Raw genomic sequence first — 18,497 nt, forward strand, 5'->3', positions numbered from 1 at the left:
AGAAATTTTCCATGATAAAAGTTTTTTTAAAACTTGAGAAAAGGAAGGGGACAAGTGATGACAAAATAATCATGATTTATGAGAATTACTTGAAAATAGGATTGTTTTAAGTGGCTATAATAAGGAAGTAAAAAATACATTTAATTTCATATACAATTATCAAAGAAAGCGCTATATCCTCTGACCTTCACTATGGAGAATAATTATCTTATATAGGCTTAATCACATAAGAGAGTATCTTATCTCTCAGGCACAGTGATTATATCAGGAATGAACACAGATTCAAACAGAGAGAAACCATATGAGAATTCTGGCAACTGAGAGGGTGCCCCCTTTATCTGCTATATACAGACTATACTAGGTTTGTGTATATAATCCTAGGTCTGCTGAAGACCCCCACACAGAGACAAGTTGCATCAGAGTTAGTGCATCCCCAGAAGAAAGCAGATCCATGAGAGAGAAAAAGACTGAGTCCTAACAATGTCATGTACCTCCCTCTGGAACCATCTAGCTGTAATTAAACAGGGTCCTCTGTACTTCAAAATAGTTTTTTAAAAGAATATTTATTATTAAATGTCAATAGATTTTGGTAAATTCTCTCTTAACACTGTTGGAGGAATCATGGAGAAATATGAACTGGAAGATGGTACAGTTAAACAGATTCCCAACAATTTGAACAGTTACACATAGAATGTGGATAAATGATAGTTACAGACCTGAGGGGAGGATTTGTTCTCCAATATTCTTAGTCTGTACTAACCAGCATTTTATCATAATCTTGGTTTAAGATACAAAAGGCATACCTATCAATTGTTATGTGTACGAATCTGGGAGTCATCAATAAATTACACAAATTTAAAAGAAGATTTAGAGATATCATAATATCTAAAAAAATTGGTTACATTTGATGAGATTCTATTTTATATAGATAAATGAATAGTTTTGCACAAAAACTAAAGAAGTCAATTTCATAAGCACGGAGAAAGAAAAAATAATCTAACAGCAAATCATGGGTAAAGCCCTGGGATTTCAATTTAATGCAAGTTCAACTAACCTGTTTATAATTGTGTCAAAACAAAAACATATATAATATATATATAATGTATATATTATCTATATAGATAACAAATAAATTTTAATAGGTGTAATATCTCCAAATCAACTGAAGTAATAGTCCCAACTGCATTTTGCCTTTTGCCCTTGCCAGAGTATTCAGTTCTTATTAACATATTTAAGGAAACAATTTTTAAAAGTGGAAGACTCTATAGGAGGAGAAAGGATGATTACCAAGAAAGCTTGTAATGGTTAATGATCTGAGACTGTTTAGCCTAAGGAAAATCAGACTGCATGGCAACTCTCTTATTTAATGAAAGAGGTGAAAACATGTGGGAAAGGCATTCAATTTATTCCATGTAGACCCAGAGCTGGGACCCAAGGATGGAATTACAGGAATGTAGGTTTAAGCTTAAGAAAAGAAAAGATCTTCTAACAATCAGGGCTGTCTGAAATCAGAAGTTTCCTTATGGAAGCAGTAAACTCGCTAATCACCGCAAATGCGCCGGATGAACACCCCTTTAGGTGACTAGATACCTCCCCGTTAAAGGCAGGTGGGAATTTGAGCTAAATGACCTTTATAGGCCTTTTACAATTTAATATTATATTATTATTATTATTTTTATTTATTTATTTTTTTTTTACCATATGATTCTTTTTATGTGAAAATCTGGAAGGGACAATTCACATATATAGTGATAGAAAGAGGATCAATGTTTGCTGGGAGTTGGGGTAGGGTTGGAAATGGACTGGGAAAGGGCAAAAAAGAAACCTTTGGAGGGGTAATGAAAATATCCTGTATCTTGACTGTAATGAGAGTTACACAGGTGTATACATTTATCAAAGCCTATTGAATAGTATAGTTAAAATACATGCATCTAATTATATGTATATTATACACCAATAAAATACATTTTATATTTAGTAAAGTGAACCCATATTTCCTTCCTTCTTGAAAATATATTATTAAATTAACTATACTAACAGTCAAATAAAGCAGATTTACTATCAGGCATTTCATAAACCTTATCTATAACAGGATGATATTATTTTATATTTGCTATTACCCATTTTTTAAAAATTATTGAGCCTGAAGAACAACACAAGAAAAACTCTCAGCTTCTTGTATGTATTTGCTCCTGCTTGACTCCAATTTTTCCCCATTGTATCTTTCAATCTAACCAACTCAGCTAATCCACCAAGCATGCCACTCTATGCACTTAATAACATCTAATGTGCTGGCTAAACTTTCCATTAAACTTTTACATTTTGTGAATCAGCAGCTCTCTAATTGATTTAAGTTGCTTCTTCCTTTCTCTACTGATTGCCAAGCAAAAGTTCACAACAGATATACGAATATATTCTGCTAAGCATAATCTAAAGCCACATAACTCTTCACAGCAAAAACCACGTGAAAGCTTACCTAGATTCAGGGCATCTTATATGCCTAAAATTTAATTTGTGATTTACTGCATAAAATGGAATCAAAGGTCACACTTCTCCTTGTTTCTTTTAATCTAAACATTAACTTATAAATTATATCAGAGTATATTTCACCAAATTCAGATGTTTAAGATGTAACCCTGAATATCTCTAGTTTGCATCAGTCTAGATGGATGATGTGTGAATCCATAAATCAACTTATTCATCAAATATTTATTGAGGCTTCCCTGGTGGCGCAGTGGTTGAGAGTCCGCCTGCCGACGCAGGGGACGCGGGTTCGTGCCCCGGTCTGGGAAGATCCCACATGCTGCGGAGCGGCTGGGCCCATGAGCCGTGGCCGCTGAGCCTGCGCGTCCGGAGCCTGTGCTCCGCATGGGGAGAGGCCACAACAGTGAGAGGCCCGCGTACCGCAAAAAAAAAAAAAAAAAAAAAAAAATATATATATATATATATATATTTATTGAGTGGCTATTTGTCACACCTTGTCCTACACCCTGGGAATAAAAGATGGACAAAACAGTCATGATCCCTGTCTTCGTGAAGTTGAAAATCTAGTAGAATAGATAGACATCAATAACTAACACATGGATATCCTATTATCAGACGTAAAACTTGAGTTGTGATAACTACTACAAATGAGAGGTACAGGATGTTGTGAAAGCACATGAATAATGGGATTAGGCCCCGTCAAGGTCAGGGATAGCTCCCCTTTAGCAGCAACAATAGAGCCTCTTTAAAGAATGAGTGAAAGTTCGCCAAGACATGGAGAGCCACTTTATGCTTACAACATTGTAAATGCTTCCCAGTGGAATAAACTATCTCAAGTGTAAGAGAATGGAAGAGATCTGTGTGGCCAGAACCAAGAGGGGCATGAAAAAAGAGCCTAGTGAGACACACCTGGAAAAATAGGTAGGGCCAGACCACGCAAACCCTTCAAAGGGGCAGGTGGTCAATATGATTGGGATTAGATAGCATTTCAAATAGTCATGGATCATGTGGCGAGACGGGAGAGATATAATGATGCAGAGTGGAAGCCAGTAAACTAGTTAGGGGGCTATTTTACTGGTCGATTTGAGAGAAGCGTGGCTTGGATTGGATTGGCCATGAAGGTAATGAAATTGGTTGTATTCAGGAGATATTTAGAAGGTAAATATGATAGGATTTGAATACATCTAAATCTGTCTTTTGCCTGTAACTTACATTTAAATAAACTGAGTTGCCTAGTGCCTCTTTATGCAGAGAATTCCCCGAGTTCGTGAGCTGCATTAGTCAGGGTTCTCCAAAGAAATAGAACCAATTGGAAATACAGAGAAAGATTTATTTTAAGGAAGTGGCTCACACAATTGTGGAGGCTGGCAAGTCCAAAACTGTAGGGAAGGCCAGCATGCTGGAAATTCAGGCAGATTCCTATGTTAGTCTGCTGGCAGAATTCCTTCTCAGGACAACCTCAGGTTTTGCGCTTAAGGCCTTCAAGGGATAAGAGACGGATGAGGTCCAGCCACATCACTGAGGGTCGATTGATGGTACAACAACCTTCACAGCAACATCTAGACTAGTGTTTGACCAAATAACTGGGCACCACAGCTAAGTTGACACGTAAAATTAAACCACTGCATGAGCCATGTATAAATTTACCTCTTTCGGTACCTCAGAGGATCCCTCTAAATTTGGCATTGAAATCTAGTGAACAAATCCATATGAACCATATGAATTTATTAGCTCTAATAAATGAACTTTAATAAAACATTATTTATTTTGCTTTAGGTTTTCCAGGATTAAAAATTATAGTTTGTTTTCAACTTTCCTCATGTCCAGCCCTCTGTTATACTTATCTCCTTCCTCAAACAACTGTAAGCTCCTGGATTTTCTAGAATAGCATAGATATTAAGAATAAGGGAAAATGTATTATGTTAACTTTGATGCATGTCTTGGTCTGAGATTAGTCTAACATGACCTAGAAACAAAGCTACATGACACTACAAATCTGCCCAACTTCTTAGCACATCTGTGAGGGATTTGAGTATTGGAAAGTCCCCAGTGTACTAGCAAACCTGGAGGTTTTATTGAAAACTAAGAAATTTATTAAAAGTTTTCATGAGGTCCAATCATGCCAAATACTTGCAGGAATTCACTTTAACAATCCTGGAGACAAAGAAATGACCAGATTTTTCTTCTATTTTGGTAAGTTGACTTCCTCATTTTTTCTCCTATATGAATTTCCCAAGCATAAGCAACACCACCACCATCAGAATGATAACTTCGGTGTGTGTGTGGGGGGGGGAGGCACACACGTGCATTTCATGTCAATCTTCGGTAAAATTTTGAAGTTAAAGTAAAGAATATTTTCTGATTTCTCCTTGTTGAAGTGTCCATTTACACATCATAGCCCCCAGCACATCACTTCCCCTCCCCCATCAGTGCATACACAGACACACATACTGTGGAATTAATATACATTTCCCCTGATATTCTGTAATAAAGGCAGTATATCAATCTGTAGGATGAATGCACTGCATTTTCCTGAGAGTAAAGAGTAAAGAGAATAAAGAACCTTCCTTCTTTATTAGAAGATTTGGAGGAAAAATGTTGTCAAATAACTAGCTGGAATTTTTAAACATTTCTCTTGTCTCTTCCTAGGACTTATTATCTTTATCTACTATTTCTACTGTCTCGTTAACTTTTCTATGTCTTTATTCTGGCCTGCCACCCACTAAGAGGTTTCCTCAGTCTGAACTTCCCACTCACTGATTCATTTTCAGCTCTGTCCATCCTACTGTTCACCTCAGCTCTTGTGTTCTTAACGTCCACTGCTGTTTTTTCAGACCTAATATTTCTGCTTGATTCTTAGTATAAATTTTTCTGCTTCATATCCTCCTATAGTTCATTGAGCATATTATTTTGCTTATTATAAATTCTTAATTCATCGGTTCCAGTAATTCCCATATTGTATGATCTGTTGTCTTTCTTTATTGTAGTTCAGCTTCTCAACTGCCTGATTATTTTGGTCAGTGGACTCATGTTCCCCTGAGTATATCAGCTACTGTATCAGGTAATGTGTAAGGGAGAAGGGCCAATACCCAGTCCCTACTTTGTGTCCTCCTTGGCGAGTTGCAGAAGTGAAGGGATGAGCCCTGGGGGAGATTCCATTACAGGCAGCATTTCCTGCTTCCATTTGTTGCCACATTGTACCAGTTAGGGATCCATGTTTTAACCACTAGAATAAAGCAGCACTGGGAAGGGGCAGCCTCTTTAGTAATTATCATTTGCCCTGGGAGTTTGGAAGAGAAGGGGGTAGAGAAGTAAATACCTGAGAGCAGCGAGTCAGCCAGTCATTGAGCATCAGTTACTTACCCCAGCAGTCCTTTTTATGGCTTGATATCGCCTTCCAACACCAGGTGGCCTGAGCTGTTGCTGAGACGATGGAATCAGCAATGATTGCCTAACTCACTGTGAAGGAAAAGCAAGAGCAGAATCTAAAAAACACGCTCAGCCATCTTCTACTACTGTGTCTGGCTGACCTCTGTTCTGAGTTCCTGAGACACCCAATTTCAAGGTTTCTTATTATTTTTGTGTTCATTTCTCAGATGAGCTGCCCTCTAACCTCTTTATGGTCGATTTTAGAGACGGAGCTAACAGCTCATGCTATATCATTTTTTTTAGGAACCAGAATCCAAAACATAGTTTATCTCCTAAAGCAACATTATTATGGAGTAGAATGTAGGTTCACATGAATATATCAGATAAATACAAAAATTAACATACTTTTTGGGGAATTCCCTGGCAGTCCAGGGGTTAGGACTCCATGTTTCCACTGCAGGGCACACTGGTTCGATCCCTGGTCGGGGAACTAAGATCCCGTAAGTTGCAAGGCACAGACAAAAATAATAATAATAAACTAAAATAAAATACATTTTGTTCTTGCAGGATATTTCTTCAAATTATGCCCAACGTGTACTTTCTTAAATTCCCAGGGTGTACCTGTTCGATCTACTTTGCCATTTTAAGTCATCTTTGGGAAAGTCTCAGAAGTGCTGGTTTCAGTAATCAGTGGAATAATCCTTTGTTACAAATCCCACCAGTCTGCCCTCAAAAGAATGAGATTCACTGGTCTGTAACTCTTGGTCTCCAGGGAACCCTTCTCACTCATGGTTCGGAGTTTCCTTGGCAATCACACAGCAGAGTGGCCTGTATATGGCAGCATGCATATTTATGCCAAAGACTCCACAGTTTCACCCCTGAGTTCCTTTAAAACTCTCTTGACAGGTCATTAGCAGCAGAGGGACTAGGGGATCTGAGAGATGTTGGGACCACAGAACAGGGAAAGAGAACACAGAACCCTTACAAAGTACCAGGACCTGAGCAGAGTCATGAACCAGATATGCAATAGGTCTCGAGCGCATACATTTATATAGAACAGAGTAAGAGAGGGTTCTAAAGTCTGAAAGGTCAGTGACGGTGCACATGGGGAGACAGCATGCAACTTGGAGCATGGACTCTACAGAGGAAATAGGAACAGAACACAGAGCAGAGAGGAAAGCATGGTCTCTACTGGGATGCCTCAGCAGGTGACCAGCTGCCTTCACGTTCCTCTCACCTGGGTATGAACCAGTCTGTACTGAACCTGGCCAGGGGGAGACACTTGCAAATAGCTGTCATGCTAGACAGTGAGTCTAACAGTAGGAGGAGCAAAGGCATTTTCCTGACAAAAGAACTACGATGGATGATCTCAGTCCAAGTTATTTGTCTTCATCTAGTTTTTCAATTACATATAGAACATACCTAGCATTTCCTGGCATTTGATCTAATATCTCTGATCTGTCTTTGTTAAGATATAATTTGGAATTGGAGATTCCTTTAATGTCTTCCTCAGAAAAGCCCCCAGGCAAAAAGTTCATTTCTTCTCCTTGTTCTCTCTTTTGTTCCCAAGTGCAGCCTTCACACAACCATTGCCAAGGGTTTTTCCCTCTGGTTTTCGGCCTTTGGTGTGCTTAAAGAAATTATTATTGGCATTAGAGAATCTTGCATGTTTTCCTTAAATTTTTTTTGATTTGCCTAATGTTTACTATGACTTTGACCTGCCACAATTCTGTACTACCTAGGTCTCATCTCTTAACTAATTTTCCCGTTTCTGCAAACATAATTTTCCTCATTGCCAGGCTCCTTTTTGAAAACTTGACTTTCAGGCTTACTGTGATTTATGTGCTTTCAATGTTTTTCCCTTTCATGGTATCCTTAACACTTTCTTTAAGTTTTTTTTTAAATAAATTTATTTATTTATTTTGTATTTTATTTTTGGCTGCATTGGGTCTTCATTGCTGCATGCGGGCTTTCTCTAGTTCTGGCAAGCGGAGGCTACTCTTCGTCGTTGCGGTGCATGGGCTTCTCATTGCGGTGGCTTCTCTTGTTGCAGAACACGGGCTCTAGGCGTGTGGGCTTCAGTAGCTGTGGCACGCTGGCTTAGTAGTTGTGGCTCGTGGGCTCTAGAGCACAGGCTCAGTAGTTGTGGCGCACGGGCTTAGTTGCTCCGCAGCATGTGGGATCTTCCCGGACCAGGGCTCGAACCCGTGTCCCCTGCATTGGCAGGCGGATTCTTAACGACTGTGCCACCAAGGAAGTCCTCCCTAACATTTAATTTTGTCAGTTTTCAATCTCTAAATTTCAATTTTACGATGAACGTCTTTTTTCTTGCTCACTTTCCTTTCCCCATAAGATCACTGTGTTAAATTTTGTTGCTGCTTCTTATTTTCCTTAAAAATAAATAAGGCACAAACTTTTGTTCCCTACAAAGAACCAAGCCAATGTAGCAATTTTCTTTGTGAATTTTAAGACAGCCCATTCTAGGAAGTAGACAGAACTCATCCACATACCTTGCTTCTACTTAAGATTTCACCCTGGCTTGGGTTCTATTGGGTGGATACTCCATTGGGTGGATACTTGAAAACATTCTATTTAATTTGACTGCCCAAATTCAGTTTCTATCTCATAGGAGGTGTGTGGTGTACTGCTTTTGTATTTTTGTCACTTTGCTGCATGAGGTTTTCTGGTCAAGCTTTACACATATATTCCCTTCTTCTCTGATCCTAGTAATCATCTTAACTGTTGCCAGATTTTTATCCCAGAAGCCCCACGTTCATCCAAGAGCAATTAATTGAGCAGTCACTATGTTTCAGCACTATGCCAGGCCCAGGGAGACCTGGCAGTCACCAAGAGAGAATTACAGCGCTCAGAAAGCTGAGAAGTCTTCAAGGCTTTCCACCACTGTCTAGCAAACATCTATAATTTTCATAGATGCATTTTTATTTATTTATTTTTTATTTTTTTCGGTATGCGGGCCTCTCACTGTTGTGGCCTCTCCCGTTGTGGAGCACAGGCTCCGGACGCGCAGGCTCAGCAGCCATGGCTCACGGGCCCAGCCGCTCCGCAGCATGTGGGATCTTCCCGGACCGGGGCACAAACCCGCATCCCTTGCATCAGCAGGCAGACTCTCAACCACTGCGCCACCAGGGAAGCCCCATAGATGCATTTTTAGATTAAAGTAGACTTATTATTTTAAAATTATCTTTGTCATCTGGTGTTGTCAGTAAAAGTCATCTTTACTTTCTTTGAATATGACATTATCTAATGAGTCTGAGTAGATGGAGTGGGAGGTGAAAAGGCTTGGTCAATTCTTACAAGAAATTCCTTTGTGCTATACGATAGTTTTCACTGAGGTTTTAGTTAAAAAATAAACTGTTTTGTGATTTCTGATTCAAAAAATTGATAACCCCTGAGGCAGCCTCTCTGCCTAAAAATACCTATGAAAACCATAAAAGGTAGAAGTAATAAAAACATCAAAAAAGACTGACAGTTAAAAAGTTATCTGGATCTAAGAGAAAACTTTGCTAACTATCCAGGCTTTATCTTTCTTTCGACAGAGCTGCCACATCCACTGAAACAAAAGCCCAGTGCACCTCCTTCTTCCCTCATTTTCATACCTCTAACCTACAACACCTCTTCTATGCAGGTGATGCCTTTTAATTAAATATAATTCTCCTTATCCTACCCTATAATGTGAATTTCATATTTTTACTTTATGACACTCTGAGAAGACAAATATATCAAAGCCTTAATAATCTTAGTATGAGCTAACATTTATAGGAAATTATTCTGTGCAAAACATGGTGCTGAGCACTTCACATATATTATTTCATTGAATCCTTACAACTCTCTTATGAGAGTTTTATAGATGAAAACTTTATAGATGAAAATGACTTGTGTCCCATCCATTTTACAGATGAAAAAATGAGGAAGAGGTTCTCTGTCACAAGATTACTTACAAAGGAAGAGGCAGGGCCAGGATATAAAAAGTATTCTAGCTCTAAGTACCTTAGTGTAAACTAGGATGATCTAGAAATCATGTGTCTGGAGGCTCTGAGCCTAAGAAGTTAATTGACCCTGCCACTGATCATAATTCCTGCCATATTTTTATGAAAGACAACATGCTGATGCTACTGTGTTTGATGATGTGTCAGAGTTAAATTTTCAAGGAAAGAGAGTGAGTGCATATGAAAAAGTGATTACAAGGTGGAAAGAACAGGGCTGAACTTTATTTTCCAATTTATGTAAATACTCCTCTTTTTTCTTCCTTTTTCCAAATCAATTTGATAACACCTTCAGGGACCATTCTTCTTATAAAAATCATAGGTGTTTATTTCTACTGCATTTTAACTTTTATTCAATCTGGGGAAGTTACTTCCCTCTTTAAACCTCAGGTGTCCATTCATGTCTCTTCTCAAGTGCTCAATTAATCACAGTTTGAGTTATTATTTTTATTAGTATCATAGTCATTATTAGTAGGTTTTTTTTACATCTTTGGCCAAAAGCTCTTTGAGAACATCAGCAACGGCTTATTTTTCTTTATGTAAGAACTGACTAGCATTGTAATTGTTACATTGTAACAATTGACTAGCGTTGTAATTGTTACATTGCAGGTGCCCAATACATGTTAAAGGAACATTAAACTTAATAACCAAACTATAAATTTGCTAAAAAGTATCTCAGACACATAGAGTTAGCACCAGGGTTGACTGCCCAAAAGATGACATATCTGATGACTCAAGCCTTATTTTCCTTCCACAAAATCTGTGGCCAACGGGACCTTACATGGTAGCACCATGCCCTTGAATAGAGAGGGGAAGAAAAATCTGCCCAAAGTTGGCTTGAAAAAGTCATCACATATATTAAGTCTATAGTGATTTAAATTATTTAATATTCAATATGGAAAAGAATACTTCAGTTTCCATATGCCATAATGAAAATTCTAGACTAGTTTCTGAGTGCTTCTGCAACCACAGATTATATCAAGAGAAGCACAAACACAGATACTCATCACCCCTGAGAAACAAAAATCTGTAGTTTTCATGGTATCTGAGAGGAAAACTAGACAAGTTAATTAAATTATATTTTCTCTCCCAAACAGAAGCAATAGCATGACCCACAAACTTTCACAGCATTTATATGTAGTTGTCTTTTGTTTTAAAGGCAAGAGAAATAGAAGTGTTTTCCCAGAGAATGGACACTATTGGTTACAAGAACAGATGTTCAAGGTAATAGACTGTACTGTGGTAGAGCTGTGTGTTTGCCAAAGTGAGAGCCACCCATATCGTTTTAAGTAAGTTTATGTTTTATGTGTTTGTAATATGTGGGACCTTAAAGAATGAAAAGCCCATGACAAGACATTATTTGCCCTAGTTTATGGATGATATTGTGTACCAGTCCCATCATGGTCCAAATGCTTGTCACATGAATACTTTAGCAGTTTCAGGAACTAAAATATTAGTCTCCTAAAACAAGGTTTATCAGAAATCATCCAATACATGAATCAATACTTGCCTAGAGAAGAGCTGAAATGAGCATTAGGATGAAAATAAAATGAGAAGAGGGGGAGGGGAAAAGGACGCATAAAAATAGCGGGTATAAAATTTATGGGATATTGCAAAAGCTGTACTTTAAAGGAAATTAATAGCTACAAATACCTCTATTTAGAAAAGAAAAAGATCTCAAATCAATAACCTCATCTCCCATTGTAAGAAACTAGGGAAAAAAGTGCCAACTGAACCCAGAGAAAATGGAAAGAATGAAATAGGTACAATTAGAGCAGACATTAATGAAAGAGAGAATAAAAACTAATAGAGAAAATCAATAAAAATAGAAATTGATTCTTGAAAAGATCAACAAAATTGACATGCCTGTGGCTAGAATCCAAGAAAAAAGAAAAGACTCAAATTACTAAAATTAACAATGAAAGAACAGACATAGCTACTGATATTACAGAAATAAAAAGAATAATAAGGGCATAGAATAAACAACTACATACCAATAAGTTAAATGAAATCAAAATTCTTCTAAAAAGATAAAAACTACTAAAATTGACTTAAAAGGAAACGGAAAATCTGAATAGACCTTTAAGTAAAGATATTTATTTAGTAACTTTAAAAAATCCCACCAAGGAAAGCTCACTTTAGATGGCTTTACAGGTGAAAACTACCAAACATTTTTTTTTAAATATCAATTTTTCACAAACTCTTCCAAAAAATAGAAGAGAAAGGGACACTTCTTACTTATTTTATGAGGTGACTATTGTCTCTACACCAAAACCAGACAAAGAAATTACAAGAAAAGAAATGATAGAACAATATCCTTATGAATATAGATGTAAGTTCCTCAACAAAATGCTAGCAAACAGAATCTAACATTTAAACAGAATTATAAACTGATCACAAGTGACTACTGTGAACAATTATATGCTAACAAATTTGATAATCTAGAAGAAACTGATAAATTGTTAGAAACATACAACCTACCAAAACTGAATTATAAAGAAATTTAAAAATCTCAGCAGACTTATAACTAATAATGAGATTAAAGCAGTAATTAAAAAACAAAACAAAAAACCTCTTAACAAAGGAAATCCCAGGACCAGATGGCTTCACTGGAAAAAATCTACCAAATATTTAAAGAAGAATTAACACCAATCCTGTTCAAATTTTATCAAAAAATTGAAGAGTAGGGAGAAATTCCAAATAAAGCCAGCATTACCCTGATGCCAAAATCAGAATAGGTACCATGAGAAAACTACAGACCAATATCCCTGATGAACACTGATGCAAAAATCATCAAGAAAATACTAGCATCAAGAAAATACTAGCAAACCAAATTCAACAACACATTAAAGTGATTATACATCATAACAAAGTAGGATTTATTTCTGGAATATGAAGATGGTTCAATATAAAATCAGTCAATGTAATATAGCACAGTAAGAGAATAAGGGACAAAAACCACATGAGCATCTCAATTGATGCAGAGAAAGCATTTCACAAAATTCAATACCCTTTTGTGATTAAAAACACTCAGTAAACTAGGAAGAGAAGGAAATTACCTCAACACAATAAAGGCAATGTATGAAAAGCCCACAGCTAACTTCATACTCAGTGGTGAAAAATGAAACCCTTCCCTCTAATATTAAGAACAACTCAAGGATGCCCACTCTTGACATTTCTATTCAACACAGTACTAGAAGTCCTAGCCAGAGCAATCAATCAAGAAAAAGAAATAAAAGTCTTCCAAATAGGAAAGGAACAAGTAAAATGTTGTTTGCAGATGATGTGATCTTACACATAGAAAACCAAAAAGATTCCATAAAAATACTGCTAGAACTAATGAACAAACTCAGTAAAGTTGCAGAATACAAAGTCAACACCCCAAAATCAGTTGTGTTCCTATCCACTAACAATTAATAATCCTAAAAGGAAATTGAGAACAATTCCATTTATAATACTATCAAATAGATATAACAAACTTAACCGAGAAGGCAAAAGACATATACACAGAAAGCTGCAAAACACTGAAAAAAGAAATTAAAGATGGTACAAATAAATAGAAAGACATGTAGTATTCATGGGCTGGAAGACTTAAAATGTCCATACTACTCAAAGTAATCTATAGATTCAATGAAATCCTTGTCAAAACCCCAACAACATTTTTTGCAGAAACAGAAAAATTCATCCTAAAATTCACATGGACTGCAGATAGTCAAAATTTTCTTGAAAAAGGAAAACAAAGTTGGCAGTCCCACACTTTCTGATTTCAAAACTTACTACAAAACTACAGTAATCAAAACAGTGTGGTACCCACATAAAGACAGACATATTGACCAATGGAATATAACAGAAAGCCCGGAAATAAACTCTCATGTATATGGTCATATGATCTTTGACAAGAGTGCCAAGGCTACAATGGGTAAAAGATAGTCTCTTCAACAAATAATGCTGGGAAAACGGAATATCCACACACAAAAAAGAAGTTGGATTCTTCCCTTATAACAAAATAAATAAAGTACCCCATGCTTTAAGGGAGTTGGTGCTTCCCTTAACTCAAAATAAATAAAGACCTAATATATAATGTGAAAGTATAAAAGTTCTACAATAAAAAATAGGGGGAAAGCTTCATGCCACTGGATTTGGCAATGCTTTCTTGGATATGATACTGAAAGCACCTGCACAAAAAGCAATAATCAACAAGTGGAACTATATCAAACTTAAAAACTTCTGCATGGCAATCAACAGAGTGAAAAGGCAACCTGTGGAATGGGAGAAAATATTTGCAAACTGTATCTATGATAAGGGATTAATATCCAGAGTACATAAATAATGCCCACAACTCAACAACAACAAAAAACAATTAAATTTAAAAATGGGTAAAGGACTTGAATAGATAATTCTCCAAGGGAGATATACAAATGGCCAACAAACGTATGAAAAGATGCTCATTATCATTACAAGAAACACAAATCAAAACCACAATGAAATATCACTTCACACTTGATAGGACAGGCACTATAGAAAAAAAAAAAGAAAATAGTAAGCATTGACAAGGATGTGGAGAAATTGGAACACTTGTGCACTGTTGGTGGGATTGTAAAATGGTGCAGATACTAGGGAAAACATTACAGAAGTTGCTCAAAAAGTTAAAAATAGAATTACCATATGATTCCACTTTTGGTTCTATATCCAAAAGAATTGAAAACAGGATCTCAAAGAGAAGTTTAATCACCCATGTTCACTGCAACATTATTTGCATTAGTGAAGAGGTGGAACCAACCCAAATGTCCCTCAACAGATGAATGGATAAAGAAAATGTGGCATATACATATAACAGAATAGTATTCAGCCTTACAAAAGAAGTAAATCTTGTCCTGTCATATGCTACAACATGGATGAACAGGGAGGACACTATGCTAAGTGAAATACCAGTCACCAAAAGATACTTTAAGAGTATCTTAAAGTATCTAAGAGACCTCTGGGACAACATTAAATGCACCAACATTTGCATTACAGGGGTCTCAGAAGAAGAAGAGAAAAAGTACCTGAGAAAATATTTGAAGAGATTATAGTTGAAAACTTCCCTAACATGGGAAAGGAAACAGCCACCCAAGTCCAGGAAGTGCAGAGAGTCCCAGGCAGGATAAACCCAAGGAGAAACACACTGAGACACATAGTAATCAAATTGACAAAAATTAAAGACAAAGAAAAATCATTAAAAGCAACAAGGGAAAAATGACAAATAACATACAAGGGAACTCCCATAAGGTTAATAGCTGATTTTTCAGCAGAAGCTCTACAAGATAGAAGGGAGTGGCATGACATATTTAAAGTGGTGAAAGGGAAGAACCTACAACAAGATTACTCTACCTGGCAATGATCTCATTCAGATTCTATGGAGAAATCAAAGCTTTACAGACAAGCAAGAGCTAAGAGAATTCAGCACCAACAAACCAGCTCTACAACAAATGCTAAAGGAAGTCCTCTAAGTGGGAGACACAAGAGAAGAAAAGGACCTACAAAAACAAACCCAAAACGATTAAGAAAATGGTCATAGTAACATATATATCAATAATTACCTTAAATGTGAATGGATTAAATGCTCCAACCAAAAGACACAGGCTTGCTGAATGGATACAAAAATAAGGCCCATATATATGCTGTCTACAAGAGACCCACTTCAGACCTAGGGACACACACAGACTGAAAGTGAGGGGATGGAAGAATCAGCTGAACAGATCCTTTGCCCTGTTTGGAACATTGATAATGATAAGTAATGAAGATCAGCTTTTCTAATGAGGTAAACTACAAAAAAAATTGGATAAAGTGCAAAATTCATCTTCTTAGAGGTGTCATTCCTCCCTCATTCCATGAGTTTAAATATCTTTTCAAATATTTAAGAGATACTTTGTACCTTTTATTTGTGAATTGTTTTCTTGTCTTTTCCCCATTTTCTACCAGGTTTTTGATTTTTTGTTCTCTAATTTTTTAGAGTTCCTTATACATTGGGGATATTATCCATTTGTGATAGGTGTTACAAAGATTTTCTTTCACTTTTTCACTTGTCTTTGATTTTGCTTATGGTATTTTGTCATTCACATGCTTTTAAAGCTTTTTATATCGTCAAGTTTTTCTTTTTAAAAATTGCCTCTGGATTTTGAATCCTGACTATGAAGTCTTTACCTACACAGAAGTTAAGTGGAGTTCAGCTTTGATTTCTTTCAGTATGTGTATAGTTTAACTTATTTCATGTAGGTCCTTGGTCCTGTTGGAGTTTATTCTAGTGTAGGTGTAATTTTGTCCTCTTCCAAGTAGCTAACCATTTGTTACAGAATAAATTATTAAATAATCCATTTTTGTCCCAGTGGTTTGAGATTGCTACCTTTATGATATCCTCAATTTTCATATGAACTTGGGTTTATTTCTGAGTTTTCTATACTGTACCATGGGTCTGTTTACTCATGTATCAGAAACACATTGTTTTGATTGTACATGTTTTTTACTATTTTTTCAAATACCTGATAGAGCGGGTTAACCCTTGTATTTTTTTTTCTATTCCTGCGTGTTTGTTTTACCATATGAACTTTATCACCAATGTGGATTTGACACAGTAGCTTGATTAGTGCAGTGAATATAAAACAATATATATACAAAAAATGTCCACTCATAATACATTAGTATCATCTTCCCTATGGAGAAGGAGACACAGAATCCCAAACGCAAGTAATTAGGAACTAATTATTTATAAGCAAGTAGAAAGTTAGGGAATGGTCTGATATGTTCCCCTAGTTTCTGCTTTGCCTGTCAAATTACACCTTTTCCCTACCATTTAAGAATCTGTTTTTATAGAAAAGATAATAGTATGTTACTGTTAAGACAAAAATCATGAAATCTACAAGCAAAAATGACAAAACATTTTTTCATAAGAGAATGGAACAAAGTGCCAGCTGATTTGATTGCTGTTACATGTCTATTATTTATTTCATCATCAGTTTCCTCTTGTCCTGCCTCTCTCTATTGGCATTCCAGCAAGAACTTACTTCTGTGAGCAAGATAGTGACTAAGCTTAAAGTCACTATGACTTTGACTAATTTACTTCTGTGAGCAAGATAGTAACTGAGCTCAAAGTCAGACACTCCGTTGTAATGATCACTATTTGCCTCCTAATTCCTTACTTGCCAGGGTTTGGAAAACATTTAAACCAGTAATTATGGGGAGACTATGGCTTCACTTTTCCTGCTTCCTCAGACTGCAACTTACGTGGAATGCATTTTATTTTAGGGGAAAATATTTAGTTTATTCTCTTTCGTTTTACCTGTATAAAATAATTTAACATTTTTGTAGCTTTCTTCTTGGTTGTACCAACCCAGAGCTGGGAATGCTAAGGAAAGCCAAGTTGACAGTGATGAAAAAGATGATTTGAAAAACAAGTAAAAATTATTATTTTTCTCTACCTTCATCCTTCTTAACTTCCTTCAGTCTTATGCTTTTAGATGTTTCAAACCCATGGGCAGTGGCTGACCAGTATTTGGGAAGGAAAAAGCGAGTTCTTTGAAACTAATCTACCAAGAGACATGGCCTCTCCTTTCCTTTTTTAAATCACAAAACGCCAAAAACATTTATTTGTTAGGTTATGAGAAAGGAAATTGAGATATTTTTACTAACTCCACCTCCAAGTATATATTGATGACAGGCCAATCCATTGTGTTCAACGTCAGAATCTAATTCTATATTTTTCAATGTGATTTTAATTTCAGAAAGAAGAGGCTATTAATAATAAACTTCCATGAAAAATTAAAGAGAAAAAGCCTATGTATTTGAAACAGATGGAAAACCTGAAATAACCCTCCAAAATTCTAGTCTCCTTTCATTTTTCTAACAACTTATTTATTAAATATTCACACAAGACTTTTTTCTTTACATCTTAAATTATTAATGAAAAATAAGAACCAGTGACATTCAGTTGCAAATTCAGCTTTATTTCTTACCTTTTAAAAGTTATTCTTTTTTTCTCCTTATGTGGGTCCTCTTTTATTTGCTCTTTTATTGAACAATTCAGATAGTTTTATTAGGATAGTCTTCACAAACTATAAAATTTACCCTTTTAAAATGTACAATTTGGTGGTTTAAGTATATTCACAGAGTTATGCAGTCATCACCCCTAACTAAATGCTCTAAAAAATGTTTTAGGGGATTCCCTGGTGCGCAGTGGTTGAGAGCCCGCCTGCCGATGCAGGGTACATGGGTTCGTGCCCCGGTCCAGGAAGATCCCACATGCCGCAGAGCGGCTGGGTCTGTGAGCCATGGCTGCTGAGCCTGCATGTCCGGAGCCTGTGCTCCGCAACAGGAGAGGCCACAACAGTGAGAGGCCCACACACCGCAGAAGAAAAAAAAAAAAGTTTTAGAAGATTTTCATCACTCCAGAAAGAAACCCCACATCCATTAGCAGTCACTCCCCAGTTCTCCTTCGCTCTCTTCTGTGGAAACCACTAATTTACTTTCTGTCACTGTAACTTTGCCTATTCTCTACTTTCCATATAAATGTATTTATGCAATACGTGGTCTTTGTGATTGATTTCTTTGATTTTGTATAATGTTTTCAAGGTTCATCCATGTTGTAGCATGAATCAGTACTTCATT

This window comes from Monodon monoceros, unplaced genomic scaffold, assembly GCF_005190385.1.
Source record: "Monodon monoceros isolate NGI ecotype Baffin Bay Population unplaced genomic scaffold, NGI_Narwhal_1 Super_Scaffold_11, whole genome shotgun sequence".
NCBI lineage: Eukaryota > Metazoa > Chordata > Mammalia > Artiodactyla > Monodontidae > Monodon > Monodon monoceros.